Source organism: Scyliorhinus torazame, chromosome 3 (genome assembly GCF_047496885.1).
Source record: "Scyliorhinus torazame isolate Kashiwa2021f chromosome 3, sScyTor2.1, whole genome shotgun sequence".
In the NCBI taxonomy this organism is placed as follows: domain Eukaryota; kingdom Metazoa; phylum Chordata; class Chondrichthyes; order Carcharhiniformes; family Scyliorhinidae; genus Scyliorhinus; species Scyliorhinus torazame.
The window spans coordinates 18,211,124-18,231,107 of record NC_092709.1 but is presented as its reverse complement, the minus strand read 5'-3'; the positions used below and the strand labels follow the sequence as shown (position 1 = coordinate 18,231,107).

The 19,984-nt window shown below is 49.8% G+C and overlaps 1 long non-coding RNA gene across 1 annotated transcript in view; it reads right to left on the bottom strand.

Annotated features, from left to right (window-relative positions):
* Positions 1 to 266: 266 nt before the first annotated feature.
* Positions 267 to 19,984, bottom strand: part of LOC140409473 (uncharacterized) — a 44,963-nt gene continuing 25,245 nt past the window's right edge. Inside the window, exons 2-3 of the long non-coding RNA XR_011940342.1 lie at positions 19,432 to 19,556; positions 267 to 876 (exon numbers count right to left, since the gene is read on the bottom strand). This is a non-coding gene — a long non-coding RNA (uncharacterized lncRNA). The remainder of the gene's footprint in view (positions 877 to 19,431; positions 19,557 to 19,984) is intronic.

Here is a 19,984-nt window from a genome sequence, read left to right as displayed (position 1 = left end):
TAAAAACGTTTAGCAGAACCTTTCGAACTTTGGGATTCAGGCATTTGTCCTCTCTCAGACACTTGCTGAGGTCTGGAGGCCAGTCTGCCTCACTTGAATCAGTGTATCGGCTCCGGTATTCGACTGGCTCATGTGTGTGAGTGTGGGGGGGGTGGGAGCTCCAAGCGCCAGTTCTCACAACTCAATGCCCATGCGCTGCGCCAAGGAGAAGGCTTGAGTCAGTCTTTATTTAACACATGTTTATTCACAGATATCAGAGAATACAGGCACGGACCCCTTTTTCTTTTCCTTGAGTATTGCTGGAAGAGGACACGCGTTGTTATAGATTTTGACAGTCACCAGTTAACTGGTGCATTCTCAATAGTGATGCCTCTGCCAATCAGAGTCTATTTGTCAACCAATCAGCACTCTCTTCGCGTGAAGTATAAATTGCTGTTCTCTTTCCATTAGGAATTCTTGTGAACTGTGCTGATGAGTGAAAGGTGAAAAACTTCAACAACCGGTCAATATCCATGAACTAACCTCATTCACTTTTGAGTCTTTTGTTGTTTTAACGTGTGGACACGTCAATGCTTGTGACCCATGATTTCCCCTCCAACAGTGCAGCATTTGGGATGAAGGGTTGGACATATTCTCTGAGGTCACATCACTTGAGCTCCGCCTCCAAACTTCCTACCCAACCAATGAGCTGTTGAATCCTCATCGCCAATGTTTTCATAAGGAATAAACCAAAGTGTTCCAAAAAAAATTCAACGCTTTTTGGAATTGCCCCGGTGATTGTCCTCAGGCATTGCTCGTAATCGTAACCAGGGGATTAATCTCTGATTCCTGGAGACTCCTGATCTATGCTGGAGGGGTGCCAGTGCAATGTTATGACTGCAAGTCGATCGAGAGTTGATGAGGGAACAACATGATCAGCACACATTATAAGGGAATTACTTTCAGCAATTACAATCATGAGTTCATTAAAAACCGGATGCACATCAGAGCCTGATACATCATGTCATGTTATTTTCGAATACATTGCACTGTTCAGCTCTGTCACCTCTCAAATAGCTGTTACTGCAATTTACTCGGAACAAACGAGAGGGGAAGTCACGTTCAGTCATTCAGTGTGACTAAAACAGCGACTGGCAGGACCAGCCACGTGTTCCAGCTTATCCCAAACCGGACTGGCATAAACTGACGGCTGACATCAAAAACACTTAACAAAATCGTGATTATAACCAGTGAACCAGAAGCTACTTGAGAAAAGAGCTGGAGGGACAACGAATGGTGTTCTCGCTGAGATGTGCGCAATCGTTGCAATTTGCTTTCCTTAATTTGATTGAAGCGATGGGTGGATTGGGTTAGAAAAATAATTGGGCAGTCCAAAGATGTGCAGGTCAGGTGTATTGGCCATGCTATATTTCCCTTTCAGTGTCGGGAGGTTAGACGGGGTTACTGGGATAGAGCGGGGGGGGGGGGGGGGGGGGGGGAGTGGGTCTAGGGTTGGGTGTTCTTTCGGAGGGTCAGTGCAGACGCGACGGGCCAAATGGCCTCCTTCTGGTACTGTGGGGATTCTATGTTTTCAATGAAAAAGAGATTGAGAGTGATATAATGGCTGTTTTTCCGATTTTAAAGGGACTGGGGAATATAGTCCATCACAAGCTTGTCCAGAACGGTCGACCCCAGAGGACATGGTCTTCACTTGAAAGGGGTGTGATGGGGGGGGGGGGGGGGGGGGGGGGGTGGAGATTCAAAACTAATCTGCAAAAACAATATTTTAGTGAGAGAATGACCAGTCTGTTGATGGTTTCCGCAGAGAGACGGTGTAATCGTCATTTTGAATTCATTCAAAAGTGAGTTGGATATTTCTTGCAGAAAATAAACTTTTATGGCATAATACACCAGGAATCTGGGACACGCCTGTGATAATTTAACCGTACTTGGGAGCATAAAGATGAGATTTGAACCTTTTCCAAAAACTCGTCCCCACTGGGAGGCATTTCTTACCTCATGGCTGGATCTGTTATGGGCTAATTTGGTGGAGATTGATTAATAATAATAATCTTTATTATCACAAGCAGGCTTACATTAACACTGTAATGAAGTTACTGTAAAAAGCCCCGAGTCGCCACATTCCGGCGCCTGTTCGGGTACACAGAGGGAGATTTCAGAATGTCCAATTCACCTGACAGCACGTCTTTTGGGACTTGTGGGAGGAAACCGGAGCACCCGGAGGAAACCCACGCAGACATGGGGAGAACGTGCAGACTCCGCACAGACAGTGACCCAAGCCGTGAATCGAAACTGGGACCCTGGCGCTGTGAAGCAACAGTGCTAACCACTGTGCTACCGTGCCGCCCTGATTACCGTGATGACCAAATGATTCAACAACAGCTCCATCATCGTTGCATCTTGCGACTATTGGGGTGTCAGAAGGTGAACAAGGTGAAACCTGGTAGTTTCGCGCCTCACAATTCCCACGTTTGTTACATTTCCCCCTTTGTCTGAGACACTGGCCAGGTCCTCCAGCTAACAGAAACTCAGTCTAACAGGATGCAGAAGCAGGAAAATGGGGACATAGTCAGCAGTTATGCGGAAGGGCTATATAACAGTGCAATAGGTTGTTTCAACCCATTGTTCGCCAGGTTATTCTCTGACTGTGTAAGGTTCATATTCCATGTCGTTATTTTTTAAAGCTCAGCTGGTGAAGCTGGCTGAGATTTTCTTATCAGGTATTTTACTTGCATCCCCAGCTTGATACACAGCTTCAAGACCTTATCACAGTTACTTTCCCATTGCTTAAGGAGACAATACACTCCCCACTGTGCCCGAGTGTTTTGTTCTTGTTTATTCACAATACCTTTCCAGCAAAGAGGAGAGACGGTCATTGTGCAAGTAATTGACTCCTTGCAACAGGAAAATGAACCGAATAAAAAGCGAATACAGCAGCATCTATTAATATCTCAGGCGAGTGACAGTAATGCAAAGATTACAGTGAGGACATTTTTGGGGTGGGGATTCTCCGACGGTTGATGCCGGAATCACGAAACGCGATTGGGTGGAGAATCTGTTGTGACACCAAAATCGCGGCGGGCGGCCGAAGCAGGTCAGAATGCCATGTTCCGGTGGATGGCCTTACCTTCGGGGCAGCACGGTAGCACAAGTGGATAGCACTGTGGCTTCACAGCGCCGGGGTCCCGGGTTCGATTCGCCGCTGGGTCACTGTCTGTGCGGAGTCTGCACGTCCTCCCCGTGTCTGCGTGGGTTTTCTCCGGGTGCTCCGGTTTCCTCCCACAGTCCAAAGACGTGTAGGTTCGGTGGATTGGCCGTGATAAATTGCCCTTACTGACCAAAAAGATTAGGAGGGGTTATTGGGTTACGGGGACAGGGTGGAAGTGAAGGCTTAAGTGGGTCGGTGCAGACTCGATGGGCCGAATGGCCTCCTTCTGCACTGTATGTTCTATGTTCTATGAAAGCGGCATCAATGCGTTCTACTTCGCACGCACAGTAAACGGCGTTCACATATCATTAGCGGGCTTGACCAGGTAATCTCCAGGACCTCCGTGATGCTCCGCCTCCACTGGGGGGAATTACCGACAGCGAGGTTCATTTGCGGTTTTAAAAATCGGGAAACAGGCGCCATGGCTGATGAGGGAGAGAGAGGAAGTCGGACATGCAGAGATGCGACCGTGGGCTGGGGCACACCTGGCAGGGCTGGCTGGTGGCGGTGAGGGGGTGGGCATCCGGCAGTCCCGATGCGGGCAGCAGGGGGTGACCAGCGGATGGGCTTTGGGGTTGGGTAATCCCCCCCCCACGGGACCTGGGTGTCCAGTCACGGACTGTTATTGCTGCGACCTGTAAGGCAGCCATCTTGCTGTGCACCCCATCGACTGCCCACCATGGCCCGTGGTTGTGCAGTGTGACACCGGCAGTATGGATGCCCCCATCATCCCCGCATTTCACTCCCACAACCCAGACCCCACCCGCCACCTTACCACCCCATGCTCCACCCTCCACCCCACTAACTCTTCCCCACCCCCCCCAACCGGGCGCCACTCTCTGGCAAGGGCATCACGCGGCCCATCCAAGGACAACGTCTACACTAGCCCCTGCAGGATGGCACCGGCCGGGGGGCGCGGAGCGTACTGCCGGCATAGGTAAGGCCAGCCACCAGTACTCCTGGCAATAGGGATGGGCGCCAGGGCCCGAGGCCCCTGCAGTGCCAGGAACCGAAGGGGCCAGGGGTGCACGATGGGCAGGGTGCCAGGGAGACTGGCCCGGGGTGGGTGTGCAGATATGGGCCACCATATAGCCCATTAGACCTGGTTGACCACGGAGGTACGCACCGTGCTAACATGTCAAACTGTCACCCCCTGCAGACAATGGACATCGGAATTCAACCAGAAATAGTGGCCTTCATCCTAGTCTCCGCAGCCCTCGCGGATGCACTGAGGCTGTACGAGCTGGTGCTGCTCGGGGAGGACCCTGATGTGTTGGGTGTTCTGGATCACAAACAGGTCACCAACACTGGAAGTGGTGCAGCTCTATTTTATTATAAGGTTAACAATATTAACATACTTGAACTGTGGGTAAATGCAATACCAGCTTTAACTGTTGACCCTTGCCTAGTCCTAACCAGGTGATGCACTCAGCACATGGTGAATGTCTGTGTTGCAGGCTGTGAGCTCTGTGCTCCGAGCTGGCTGCTACTAGAATGAGCGGGAACTCTCCTGTCCCCTGTCTTTATAGTGCGTGTGCTCTCACTGGTGATTGGCTGCGATGTTGTGTATGCTGATTGGTCCCACTGTATGTCCATCAGTGTGTGTGTCTGCACCATAATATACTGGTGTATATTATGACATCCCCCCCTTTCATAGAATCATAGAATTTACAGTGCAGAAGGAGGCCATTTGGCCCATCGAGTCTGCACCGGCTCTTGGAAAGAGCACCCTACCCAAGGTCAACACCTCCACCCTATCCCCATAACCCAGTAACCCCACCCAACACTAAGGGCAATTTTGGACACTAAGGGCAATTTATCATGGCCAATCCACCTAACCTGCACATCTTTGGACTGTGGGAGGAAACCGGAGCACCCGGAGGAAACCCACGCAGACACGGGGAGGACGTGCAGACTCCGCACAGACAGTGACCCAAGCCGGAATCGAACCTGGGACCCTGGGGCTGTGAAGCAATTGCGCTATCCACAATGTTACCGTGCTGCTTTTATATAAAGAACATATGCCTGCGTGACAATAAATATCGTGCAGTGAATGTACCTGACTATGTGTGTGCGTGTTATTTACATGACGCTAATCTATTTACACTGGAAGGTGCCTGGTGCAGAGAAATAGGGTGTCACACCAACAACGAAATGAACATTATATACAAACTACTGGAACGATGAAACAGGATAACAGAACAGATCAAAGAGTCCAACATTGTAAAACTCATAAGTGAAGTCTCTGAGGTGGGCGACGAATTCTGGTTGACCGTCAGGGTGGCACACCACTCGTCGTCTGGATCAATGCTGTGCACCGATAGCGGCTGGTGGTTCTGATTCGGGGACAGCCTGTTCTTTGTTATAACAGCGACTCGAAAAGGCTCCCTCGGGTCCTCAGTGTCACTGGTCTGTGGGAAGTCGGAATCGGACTCGGTGAACGTGGGTTGAATTGCCCGAATGTTCCTGCGAGGCTGGCTGAAGCGATGCGAATTAGCAGGCTGAGCTGCTCGACAGCAGGCAACATAGTGGCCAAGTCTGCCACATCGTAGGCATTGTCGCGATTTTGCAGGACATTGCCGCTTTAAATGTGCGGAGCCACAGTTGCCGCACGTCGTGACGTCAGTACGCTCGTTGCACGGTGCGGTCCTGCGTGGTGCGCACCTGCGCATCACGTTCCTCCACATCACCGGCCCCTCATTTGGCGCGTACAAGCGCGGGAGGCCGCGAAAGGCGCGCAAAATGGCCGCCCTCATCCAGGCTGCAGCCTTGGAGGTGTTCAATTGTTTGGACCCGTTCCGCCTCATCGCGACCTTGCTGCGCCGTTTCAGCCGCCTGTATGTGGGAGTACCGACTGGTGGCATTTTCATGCAGGTCACAGGTCTCGATGGCAGTCGCTAGGGTGAGTTGCTTAACTTTGAGGAGCTGCTGACGCAGGGCGTCCGACAGAACACCAAATACGATCTGGTCGCGAATCATGGAGTTGGAGGTGGGCCCATAGCCGCAGGACTGCGCAAGGATGCGGAGGTGTGTTAAAAAGGATTGGAAAGGCTCGTCCTTACCCTGCAAGCGCTGCTGGAACAGGTATCTTTCGAAGCTTTCATTGACCTCTATGCTGAAGTGGGGATCGAATTTGAGGAGAACCGTCTTGTACTTTGTCTTGTCCTCGTCGTCTGCGAATGTGAGGGAGTTGAAGATGTGGATGGCGTGTTGCCCGGCCGTGGAGAGGAGCAGAGCAATCTTCCTGGTATCCGAGGCGTTCCCCCTGTCCGTGGCTTCGAGGAAGAGCTGGAAGCGCTGTTGAAAAATCTTCCAATTGACCCCGGGATTGCCGGCGATGCGGAGCGGCGGCGGGTTGATGTTCTCCATACTTCAGGATGCCGGAATGCTGATTAGTTGCAGGTAGGTCTCAGAAGTGCTAGTATGCAACCACTCCTTGTACCATGATGTGTTGGCTGCGGTGTTGTGTATGCTGATTGGTCCCACTGTATGTCCATCAGTGTGTGTGTGTGTGTGTCTGCACCATGATATACTGGTGTATATTATGACAGACCCTGCAGCAGCGGAGCCTGCCCCAGAGGAACAAGGGACAGATGGTGAGGTTGGAGAGCCAGCCGCCCAGCAGGCCGAGGAGGAGATTGGAAAGAGGTGCCGCGTGAGACCACATGTGTACCGGCAGCACCTCTCATTTGAGGACCAGCCAGACCGGGCATGCCGTTGAAGATTCCGGTTGAGCATGGGGCAGCACGATATATGTGCCAGATCTTGGTGCATCTGACACCGCGGGGATATGGGGGAGGACACCCGCTCCCGGTGGCCGTCAAGGTGACAGTTGCCCTGAACTTATATGCCGTGGGGTCCTTCCAGGCACCGAGTGGGGACCTGTCAGGGATCTCCTAGCTCTCAGTGTACAGGTGGATCCACACCATCACGGTAGGCGCAATATATCAAATTCAATGTGGATCGAGCCCAGAGGACGTGCTGGAGGAGCAGGATGCGCACCAGGCCTTGTACCATGACATGGGGCCCAGGCAGACACAGGAGGCCACACAACGCACGGGGATGCTCTAATCGCTTCCATGTTCACTGACTAGGGACACCTCCTCTTCCCTTGGGCTGCCCGATGGCCCCCGGGTTACTCCATGGAACGGGCATGCGAGCGGAGCTAACCCCTGCAGCACCCCGTCACCTGGCACTGCCAGTCCTGGAGACCCATGCCTGCCCCGATCAGGGTCTCGATGCTCGCGGCCATGGAGCACAGGGAGTGGACCAATTCCCTTTGCACCACATCACACTGCGACTATGCCACCAGCTGCTGGGTATGTGCCTCATCAGCCAGTGACTGCGCCACCTCTCTCTGGGTTGGTCAGCTCCCATGCAATGCCGCTGACGTCCTCAGCCATGACCCACTGTGACAGCCCCGGAATGTCCAGGTGGCCCTGGTACATGGCTGCCTGTGGTAGGGCAGCCCTGTCCTGGGCCTCGGTCACTGCCCGCCCAGAGTGCCCCAGGCCTTGGGGCATCCTGGCCCATGGCTGAAACCTTCGCCCCCAAGGCCTCCACCGCAGACGCCACCCATAGGATTTGTTGGCCTGGGTGGCACGCATGGTTGGCACCACCTCCTGCTCCTGCAGGCAGTGCGATTACTCCACCGGCTGCATGGTTGCCGAAATCCCTTCATGCAGTCCTTGACTCTATGACTGCATCTCTACTATAGATGGGACCGCCCTTTCCAGAAGCCTGAAACCCATCTGGACGGCAGCTAGTCCCTGGGGTCAGGTTGCCCACCGCCCGCTCGCCCCCTCGGGGGTTCCCACCTCCACCTGTTGTACCGAGACATGCGTGTGGTACGCACCAGATGGTGTCCCAAGCGCCCCTTCACTAAAGTGCCCAACCGAGATGAGTATCACTGGGATGTGACCGGACGTCAGTGTCGTCCCCGGACCGGTGCTCCGGGGTGTCTTCGTCGGCGGGTCGAGGGCTCCCATCGGTACCCCTAACCTCCTCCGCCTCCTCGCTGCTCTCCACCTGCAGTTGAGGTTGGGGTCGGGGGGGCACCAGAAGGGCCCGTCTCAACGGCAGGAGATCCTGCAAGACACAAGACAAGGTGCACGATTGGGCCGCTGGTTGGGGTGGTGTGGTGGGGGGGGGGGGGGGGGGGGTGTGCTGGAGGGGCAATGTGAGGGTGGTGATGGTGGGGGCACTGTGGGGGTGGATTGTGTGGGGGGATGGTGACACATGTGCCATGGAGAACTGAAACTCAGCAGGGTCTCAGTTGCACGCTCGATGCTGACCTCCAGCTCTGTGGCCACCCTCTTCCCGGGCCCACCGATCAGGTGCAGTGCCCGCTGCTCAGCTGCGGCGAGGGGCTGCAGGTCCGGCGGTCCCCCTCCAGTTTTCTCCCACTCCTGGCGGTTGTGGGGCGAATTCTCCTGGGGTGGGGGGGGGGGGGCAGCAAACATACAGTTTTAGACAGTCACACGCATGCATCACCCGGCCATGGCGGTGGTATGGGTAGTGGCAGGGGGTGCAGGGCGGGGGTTTGGTCACCCCCAGGGTAGGGGGGGATGAGTGGGGTTACGGGTGTGTGGGTTGGGAGTAAGTGCCTGGGGCCTCCCTGAGGCAACAGCCCTGCGAAAGAGCACTCTACCTAGGCCCATTCCCCTGTCCTATCCCCGTAACCCCACCTAACCGTTGGACACTAAGGGGCAATTTAGCATGACCAATCCACCTAACCGGCACATGTTGGGACTGTGGGAGGAAACCGGAGCACCCGGAGGAAACACACAACGGGAACGGGAAAACTCCACACTGACAGTGACCCAAGGCTGGAATCGAACCGGGTCCTTGGCGCTGTGAGGTAGCAGCTGCCGCTGTGTCACCGTGCCACCCCATCTCGCTGAGGAATCTGTTCTTAGGTGGCCAGTATCGGATTTTACCCCTTGCTTGCAACATTTTACGAATCTAAGGGGGTTAAAAAGGACAAGTTGTTGTTTAGCTTTGCGCCCCAATTCCTGATACAATTCCTGTATAAATTTTGCAGACAGTCTGCAAAGTCCTAGGCCAGGAGGTTAAATCTGTCGAATATTTCCAAATTTTTTTTCTTCAATCCTGATCAATCAGCCTCCACTTTGTTCTCCATCTAACTCTCTTTTCTTTCCCCACACATTCTCCTTTTGGGAGAATTCCAGGCGAAAACACTGTCTGACCTATTTCTTTCAGTCACTGCCGACGATACCTGACAGCAGAAAATTGAAGGGGCAAAATGTTAAATAAGCTCCCAGAACAAGCCTTTTGCAGTGCAAGGTATAATGGATAACACAGTTCACTCCCTGTATTAATATAGAACCCTTTCAACGATTCCCTGATACTAACTTATGATGAGCCACTAATAACCATAGTTCTGTCAGAGTTGATTTAAAACACTGTTTTGAGGGAAAATGAACCAATCAGTAATTTTGGGCTGATTTGAACAAGAACCTTGAGTTTTCTGGTAGCTGTATGCAACATGCTTGACGCCATGAAACTGCATTTCTTCAGAGCAGTGAGGCAGATGTGAGCTGACCTACATTTCTGCCTAACTAACAGAAAAATTATACAGATGTTGAGTATTGCGGTATCACTGGCAAACATCTGCTCACTTTGCACTTTCATGTCAGCTGACTGCCTTTTGCACAAAAGCGTATACACACACATACATGCCCACATAAACACACATACCCAAATACACAAACACACATACCCACATGCACACAAAAGTACACACTTACGCACATACATACACACAAACATATGCACAGACACACACACAATCACATGCACACACACATACCCACATACACAAACATATATACACACAAACACAGACGCACACAGATACATATGCGCACACCATACCACATATACACCCACACACATTATACACACACAAACGCACACACGCATATGCATGCACACACACATCCAGAGACATGCACACACGCACAATCATACATCCACAAACATGCGCACGCAGGCACACACGCACTTCCCAGAGCCTGTGCAAAAACTGTGTTGGGAATATCATAACAAAATGTGAGACCCATGGCTATTCTGACCAAACTGCACACTGGATTAGCACTGGCCAAGATTCATAGAATTTACAATGCCGAAGGAGGCCATTCGGCCCATCGAGTCTGCACCGGCTCTTGGAAAGAGCACCCTACCCAAGGTCCACACCTCCACCCTATCCCCAGAACCCAGTAACCCCACCCAACCCAGTAACCCCACCCAACACTAAGGGCAATTTTGGACACGAAGGGCAATTTATCATGGCCAATCCACCTAACCTGCACATCTTTGGACTGTGGGAGGAAACCGGAGCACCCGGAGGAAACCCATGCACACATGGGGAGGATGTGCAGACTCCGCACAGACAGTGACCCAAGCCGGAATCGAACCTGAGACCCTGGAGCTGTGAAGCAATTGTGCTATCCACAATGCTACCGTGCTGCTGATGTCAGTCACCAATTGTCATGACCACCAACAACCTTCTATTTCTTTTTTTGTAGAGCATGGCCAATTTGTTTAAGTGCGTAGATTCTTTAAATTCCAGCTGTGCACTTATTGTAACTTAAAGGGGCCAACTTGTGCGTGGCTGGCGCGGAACTTTCAGCTTTGAGTGTGGCCATGCAGCTTAAAGGAAACATCGACTAGCACATCAGGCAACAGATTCTTCGACTCATTGCTAACGTTTGTTTGAAAACTTAACAGTATTTCAGGTGAGTATAGCTGTAAAAAGAGACATGTTCTTGAAGCTTTAAGTCTTGCACTCATCAGGTCAGGTCGCAAGATAAACCAATAGTAAAAGTAACAACAATTTATACTGCATGAGAAGAGAGTGTTGATTGGTTGGCAAAGAGACTCTGATTGCCGTGTTGCAGTAGAAATTGTTGTTGCCTTTAACTATATGACCTGTCCTGATAAGTGCAAAATGAAAAGCTTCAATAGCTTGCTTCTTCTTTCAACAATACTCAACTTCTGTGCCACCAATTCCCAATGTGGTCCTCAGAAAGGCACAAAACAAATGACTCAGTTCCAGCGCATTGGCAAAGGAACATTCTTCATAGCTTCACAAATTCATATGATGAAGAAAAATAATTTGGGCTATTCAGCCATTGGCCATTGCCCTGAGGGTTTCGGACAAGAGGAGAGGGATAGTTAGGGGTGCGATGGAACACAGGGTCTCCCTGTATGCAGATGATCTTCTGTTGTATGTGAAGGACCCAGTGCCCACCGTGGGTGACCTAATGAGGATACATAAGAGCTTTGTAGGTCCTTTCCCAGATACAAATTAAATCTGGGGAGCATTTTCTTGTCAGCACCCCAGGGAACGGAGACAGTCTGGGGGCACTTTGTTTTCCCTTGCCCAGGTCCAGCATCTGGTATCTGGGGGTCCAGGTGGCTCAAGGTTGGGCCCGATTCCGTAAGATAAATTATATCAGCCTGGTGAATATAGTCAAATCTCTTCCGTTCGCACTGGCAAAGATTTTCTTAAAATTGGAGTACTCAATTCCTTTTTTTCCAATTAAGGGGCAATTTAGCGTGGCCAATCCACCTACCCTGCACATCTTTGAGTTGTGGGGGTGATACCCACACAAACACGGAGATAATGTGCGAACTCCACGCGGACAGTGACCCGGGGCCGGGATCGATCACGTGTCCTCGACGCCGTGAGGCAGAAGTGCTACCCACTGCGCCACTGTGCCGCCCAGGGGCTGGAGCGATGGGATCGATCCCTGGAGGGGCGGTTTGCCAGCCTGGAGGAATTGAAAGAGAAGTTTGGGCTCTTGGGCCTGGATTCGCTTAGCTACCTTCAGTTACAGAATTTTGTAAGACAAATGTTCCCGGCATTCCCAGACACCCCACCATTCTCCTTGATAGAGAGGATCCTTTTGTGTGCGGGGTCGGAGGAAAGTAGTGCTTCTGGTACATATGGGTGGATTCTGCCGGAGGACTCGGTGTCGAACGGGGGGGGAGAGCCAAGTGGGAGGGGGAGCTGGGGCCCCTATTGTAGGATGAGGTGTGGAGTGGGGCCCTCCGCAGGATGAACGCCATGTCCTCATGCACGAGGCTGAGATTCATCCAGGGCGCACCTGACCAGAGCCAGAATGAGTCGCTTCTCTGCAGGGGGTTGAGGACAGGTGGGAGCGCAGTTCGAGGGGCCAACTAACCACACGCACACATGGTTTGGTCCTGCCCCAAACTGGTGGGTTTTTGGGTCTCCCTTTTCAACATCGTGTCAGCGATTCTGAACACCTAGTTGGAACCCTGTCCCTTAGTCACCATATTCGGGGTATCGGACTTGACGGAGCTGTGGCCAGGCAGATTCTCTTGCCTTCGCCTCGCTAATTGCTCAGAGGCGAGTCTTGCTGGGATGGAGTTTGGTAACTCAGCTCAGTGCCTCGGCTCGGCTAGGTAACGTACACCTGGAGAAAGTCAAATACACTGTTAGGAGTTTGATTGAAGGATTCTACTGGAAATGGCGACCGACCGTTTATCGTCTACTTTAAGGAGTTGCTCACCGTTAGCTGCTGGGGCGGGTGGGGAGGGGGGCTTGCTCTTATTGAGTTGCAGTGGGGGGAGCTTTGATAATTGTTGGGAGGGTGTCCAATTTTCTTTTTTTTTGTAGGGGGTTATGTTATTTAGTTCTCTTTTATTGTTTTACTGTTGTTTCTATTTTTGTACTTTATAAACTGAAAACGGTGAGTACAAATGTTTAAAAAAACATGTTATGGGCTTTGTATATCTAATCGCTATTTATCTTCATCACCAATTACTAAAATCACATTTATTAGAGGTCAGCTACCCATGTCCTGATCGCACCTCTGACTCCACTTGCTGACCTATATTTTAACTCTGCTCTAACAATGCATGGCGGCACAGTGGTTAGCACTGCTGCCTCACAGCACCAGGGACCTGGGTTCAAATCTGACCTTGCGTGACTGTGTGAAGTTTGTACATTTTTGCCGCGTGTGCGTGGGTTTCCTCCGGGTGCTCCAGTTTCCTCCCACAGTCTAAAGATGTGCGGGTTAGGTGGACTGGCCACGCTAAATTATCCCTTAGTGTCCAGAATTTAGGTGGGTTATGGGGATAGGGCAGTGGAGTGGTAGGATTCTCTTTCAGAGGGTTGGTGCAGATTCCATGGGCCGAATGGCCTCCTTCCGCACTGTCGTGATTCCATGAATGGTTCATTAAAAAAATTCTCATGCTTATTTACAAATTCCCCCCGCGCCCGCTCCCTATCGCTATCATCTCTTCCAGCTATAAATCCCTCCAAAGCTATCAGCACTCACCTAATTCTGGCCTCTTTAGCATCCCCGATTTTCGTTTCTGCACCATTGGAGACCATGGTTCCAGCTGCCTAGTTCCTCAGCTTTGGAATTCCCTTCCCACACTTTTCCCAGTCTCCACCTCACTTTCTTTCTCGGAGACGCTCTTTGATACCTACGCCACCCTAATGGCATTTTACAAGGCTTGGTGTCACATTTTGTTTGGTAACACCCCTGTGAAGTGTCCTGGGACATTTTGTCAAGTTAAAGATGCAATATAAATGCAAATTGTTTTTGATGGTGAACCTTAAATAATTTCAATAGCAGATGAGGCGAAGAGTTCCATGGATTTCTATGTGCATCAACTTAAGTGACGTGTGGTGACATCAAACAAATATGTGTAGTGACATCATCCAAATATGTGTAGTGACATCATACAAATATGTGTAGTGATATATAAATATGTGTAGTGACATCATACAAATGTGTGCAGTGATGTTGTACAAATATGTGTAGTGACATCATACAAATATGTTAGTGACATCATACAAACATGTGTAGTGATATCATACAAATATGCGTAGTAACATCATACAAATATGTGATGCCATTAGAGATGTGTGCAGTGACACCACAAATGCATGAAGTAAAAATATTTTATACAGATTGAGCCAATTTGAAAATAATGCATTTTAAGGAGATCTTTCTCATGGATTGAATGCCTGGTTTTAACGTTGCCATGTAGCTCGTTGTCTAAAGTGCGTACGAACCCCAAAAAACTCAAAAATAGCAGTCTTGTGTATTCTTCGCCAGATGTAGCCCAACTTTCCGTACTCTTGCTTACGTTTATTTTAAAGATTATTTTGATCATATGGTAGGGTGCTGAGAATAGGTGTTTAAATAGGGAAACTTATAATCTGCTGATAAAGTCATATGATGTTGCTGCGTTAAATTTGACGACAGCTGTGGCTATTTTTGAGCAGTTTTACAAACACCATTACATTTAAATGCTGGTTATTTTTATGGATGTGATTCACTTCTTCTCCCTTTTCCATTCATGCCTCTGTACCATGGCTTAGGAAAATCGCATCTCAGTCACAAAACGCAATATTGAAGAATAGGCGCTGGGGGCTGAATTTTCCGGCCCTTCCTGCCAGCGAGATCTTTCAGTCCCGCTGAAGGCAATCCCCTGCATGGGGTCCCCGAGGGTATCTGAGGAGTTGTGAATGGTGCTGATCGCTGTGCTATCACTGGTGATCGGCCTCACTTCTGACCTTATGATGGAGGGAAGGTCATTGATGAAGCAGCTGAAGATGATTGGGCCTAGGACTCGACCCTGAGGAATTGTTTTTCTCTCTACAGATGCTGCCTGGCCTAATGAGAATTTGCTGTTTCCAGTATTGCAATGCAGTAGCTTGGGTTAATGGTCTAAAGGGGCGGCATGGTGACACAGTGGTTAGCACTGCTGCCTCACAGCAGCAGGGACCCGGTTTCAATTTCGGTCTCGGGTGACTGTGTGGAGTTCACACTTTCTCCCCATGTCTGCGTGGGTTTCCTCCGGGTGCTCCATTTTCCTATCGCAGTCCAAAGGTGTGCAGGTTAGGTGGATTGTCCATGCTAAATTGTCCCTTTGTGTTCAAAATGTTAGGTGGGGTTACTGGGATAGCGTGGTGGCGGGGTCCTATATAGAGTGCTCTTTCCAAGGGTCGATGCAGACTCGATGGGCCGAATGGCCATCTTCTGCACTGTAGGGATTCTATGATTCTATACTCTAGGTAGGAATTCAAATCTTTTGTGGGAGCTGGGAATTTAAATTCAGTTAAATAAATAAATCACAAATGAAAAGCTAGTTTCAGTGATGGTGACGACTAAACTGCTGGATTCTCATAATAACTCCATCTGGTTCTCTAATGTCCTTTAGGGAAGGAAATCTGCCGTCTTTACCTGATCTGGTCTACACGTGACTCCAGACCCACAGAAATATGGTTGACTCTTAATTGCCCCCTTTGAAATGACCTCGTGAACCATTCAGTAGTATTCAAGAAGATGGCTCACTCCCATCTTCGCGAGGGCAATTATGGATAAGCAGCACATTTTGACCTTGCCAGCCTTTCCTAAAACTTTGATTTGCTTCTATCTTGTAATGCACACCAGCAATAAGTCGATGTAACACGTGGTGTAGGAATATTCTTACTTTCCATACATTCCACTGATGTAAAATATTGTTGCTTTGACCGATCAGGCCATTTGCATTGCTCAGTGGTAGCAGCCTTGCTTCTGATTCAGAAGGTTGTGAGTTCAAATCCCACTTGACACTTCAATTCTGGTACTGAGGGCGTGCAGCATTGTTGGAGGTGCCTGAGCTTCAGGTGAGATCTTAAAAATGATGCCCTGTCTATCCTCTCAAAAGAAAGTCATCCCCCCGGTGTTCTGGCCAACATTTGACCCTCAGCCAACATCGCTAAAAAAACTGATTATTAAGATCACATTGCTATTGTGATCAATGTAGAAATTGTTATACATTATATTTTATATTTGTTGCAGTAATGTTTTTAATAGTCTGGGTTAAGATATATATTTGTTACAGTAATATTAGTAAAGAACCTAGGTTAAGGTACCCAGATCGTACATCTGTAAAGCTGTAATTAAAGAGTTGTAAAAGGTGAATAATGATTGATTTCAACCACTTACTTGGTCATAGTTAAAGGACTAATGGAAACATATTTTGCTTTCTGGAGATTCCCTGGAGTGTAGATAATTTAGGAGGTGAGTGGTGTTTAGTTCGCGCTAAGCAGGTCATGGAACTTAGCAGGATACGGACGGTGTAATTAATCTGAGGAGCCAGGTCTGTCTGTAGTATTGTAGTCTGGTACAGGATTTTAAGTTGAACAGCAAATTTGCCAAATGCTGTTAATTCGAGCAGAAGTGTATTGAATCTGCTCTTGAAAGGAACCCTCTCCAAAAGTCTCTACACAGCTAAGCAAGTACACCTGGTTTTTTAAACTTTACTTACAAGTGACATTTGAACTGTACTGGGTTGCTTAATTAGGGTTAGTAGCAGGTATAGATAGTAAGTTTAAAGTTCTTCCTTTCAGAAGAGCAGTTTAACTGATAATTGTAAAGCTATTTCTCTGATATTAATGTGGTTGATTCTGTGTTGCAATTAAAGTTGGTTTTAACATTACAGATAGCTATTGGTCAGAGTCATCACACCTGCGGTGAAGTATCCTTTCCTCAGAGTTTTACAACTTGAAAATAATTGTTTGGGACTCTTGTCTGATGTCCTAACAAATGTTGGGGTCTGGCTCGGTACCATAACATATTTGTGGGACCTTGCTCTGCACAAATTGGCTGCTGTCTTTCCCGATATTGCACGAGTGAAAACAAATTTTTAAAAATGCTTCATTGTCTTCAAAGCACTTTGTGACATCCTGAAATTCTGACCTCAAACCTGAGACTAAGGTGACAGTTTACTGGGATGTAGAGATCCCTGTGCTCCAATGTGCTTCGGAGACTTGCTCAACTTACAGTAGGCACCTCAAAGCTCGGGAGAAGAAACAGAAACACTGGGCTGGATTTTACGTAGCCCGTTGCCGAAATCGGGAAGGGCGATTGGGCGGAGAATGCCTTCCGATGTCAGATTCGGGGCAGGCGGCGGTTTGCTCCCGGTCCGCGATGCTCCACCCTCTCCAAAGCAGCAACATTGGGACGCGCATCGCTTGCAGTCGCAACACTGTTGGCACATCATCAGCCGGCCTTCCCGCGATGTTCCGCCCCTGATGGGCTGAGTTCCCGACGACACGGGCCATGTGTGATCCCTGCTGTCGGGAACCTGGCGTGCCAGCTGCGGACAGTGTTCAGTGCCACCACACTCGTCTGGGATCTGTGCCACTATCCGGGGGGCTTCTGCTACTGCTGGGGGTAGAGGTGGGGGGTGGCCAGGGGGTGGGCTGTGAGGTCGGGGTGGACGGGCTAGGGTTCCAGCACGGCTGGTGCCATGTTGTCCGGCGCGACCGGTGCAGGCCATCAGCCCCGCGCATGCGCAGCCCGGGACACGGCCATTCTGCGCCTGTTTTCCGCCCGATCCGCTGGTGTTTCATGCGTTGCTGGTGGGTGCTCGTCCCTCACCATCGTGAAATTCCAAAGAACAAAGAACAAAGAAATGTACAGCACAGGAACAGGCCCTTCGGCCCTCCAAGCCCCTGCCGACCATGCTGCCCGACTAAACTACAATCTTCTACATTTCCTGGGTCCGTATCCCTCTATTCCCATCCTATTCATGTATTTGTCAAGATGCCCCTTAAATGTCACTATCGTCCCTGCTTCCACCACCTCCTCCGGTAGCGAGTTCCAGGCACCCACTACCCTCTGCGTAAAAAACTTGCCTCGTACATCTACTCTAAACCTTGCCCCTCTCACCTTAAACCTATGCCCCCTAGTTATTGACCCCTCTACCCTGGGGAAAAGCCTCTGACTATCCACTCTGTCTATGCCCCTCATAATTTTGTATACCTCTATCAGGTCTCCCCTCAACCTCCTTCGTTCCAGTGAGAACAAATCGAGTTTATTCAACCGCTCCTCATAGCTAATGCCCTCCATACCAGGCAACATTCTGGTAAATCTCTTCTGCACCCTCTCTAAAGCCTCCACATCCTTCTGGTAGTGTGGCGACCAGAATTGAACACTATACTCCAAGTGTGGCCTAACTAAGGTTCTATACAGCTGCAACATGACTTGCCAATTCTTATACTCAATGCCCCGGCCAATGAAGGCAAGCATGCCGTATGCCTTCTTGACTACCTTCTCCACCTGTGTTGCCCCTTTCAGTGACCTGTGGACCTGTACTCCTAGATCTCTTTGACTTTCAATACACTTGAGGGTTCTACCATTCACCGTATATTCCCTACCTGCATTAGACCTTCCAAAATGCATTACCTCACATTTGTCCGGATTAAACTCCATCTGCCATCTCTCCGCCCAAGTCTCCAAACAATCTAAATCCTGCTGTATCCTCTGACAATCCTCATCGCTATCCGCAATTCCACCAACCTTTGTGTCGTCTGCAAACTTACTAATCAGACCAGTTACATTTTCCTCCAAATCATTTATATATACTACAAAGAGCAAAGGCCCCAGCACTGATCCCTGTGGAACACCACTGGTCACAGCCCTCCAATTAGAAAAGCATCCTTCCATTGCTACTCTCTGCCTTCTATGGCCTAGCCAGTTCTGTATCCACCTTGCCAGCTCACCCCTGATCCCGTGTGACTTCACCTTTTGTACTAGTCTACCATGAGGGACCTTGTCAAAGGCCTTACTGAAGTCCATATAGACAACATCCACTGCCCTACCTGCATCAATCATCTTAGTGACCTCCTCGAAAAACTCTATCAAGTTAGTGAGACACGACCTCCCCTTCACAAAACCGTGCTGCCTCTCACTAATACGTCCATTTGCTTCCAAATGGGAGTAGATCCTGTCTCGAAGAACTCTCTCCAGTAATTTCCCTACCACTGAAGTAAGGCTCACCGGCCTGTAGTTCCCAGGATTATCCTTGCTACCCTTCTTAAACAGAGGAACAACATTGGCTATTCTCCAGTCCTCCGGGACATCCCCCGAAGACAGCGAGGATCCAAAGATTTGCGTCAAGGCCTCAGCAATTTCCTCTCCAGCCTCCTTCAGTGGATTCCGGTGGATTCTCCGTTCGCAACGGCACTTAGCCTCAGGAAGGGAGAATTCTGACCACTATCTTTGCAAGATCCTCCAAATTTGGTGGCTCTGCCGGCGCCTGCCGACGATTTTCCCTCGATCCCCGATTCTCCGTCCCATCGTAGAATGCATTGCAGGCGTCTCGGGACAGATAATCTCGCCCCGGGGTGTCAGAAAGAATGCATAAACCTCCAAACACCTCACCTTGCTGGCAATTCATAGACTCGCCTGCCTCACATGTGGCAGATATCGTGCATTGGATTTATCAGCTGTCGCAGAGCCCATCGATATGCAGTGGGAGCAATTCATCCTCAATCCCAAGGGACTGCCTGCCAAGGAGAAAGATATAAAAGCAAGTTAGATTTTCTTTTTATAAGAGTCTGTCGTACTTTACCAGTTCTTGTCTGTTTTAAGCCAGAGAGAATAAACAACATTGACATGGGTGCAGTGACTACAGCGGCAAAATGTTAATTTATCTTCTCTCAGATGGTGCCTAAGTGGTTTGAAGGTCAGTCGGCAGATAGACATTCCTTCGGATTTGATGGCAGGCCTTATTTTCCATCAGGCAGCAGTACAGTGTAAGTGTGACAACACCTCTGCTCCCCTGACTGTTCTCTTTCCTTTGCTCTGCTTCTACACTGCTCAGGTCTTTAGGGAAGTGCTCCACAAATATCTGTCCTCTGTATTTCAAACCAGAATGGGGGCACTAGGGGATCTCTCAGCAAGGAAGAGCTGTTATCACCAGTGCTGATCAACT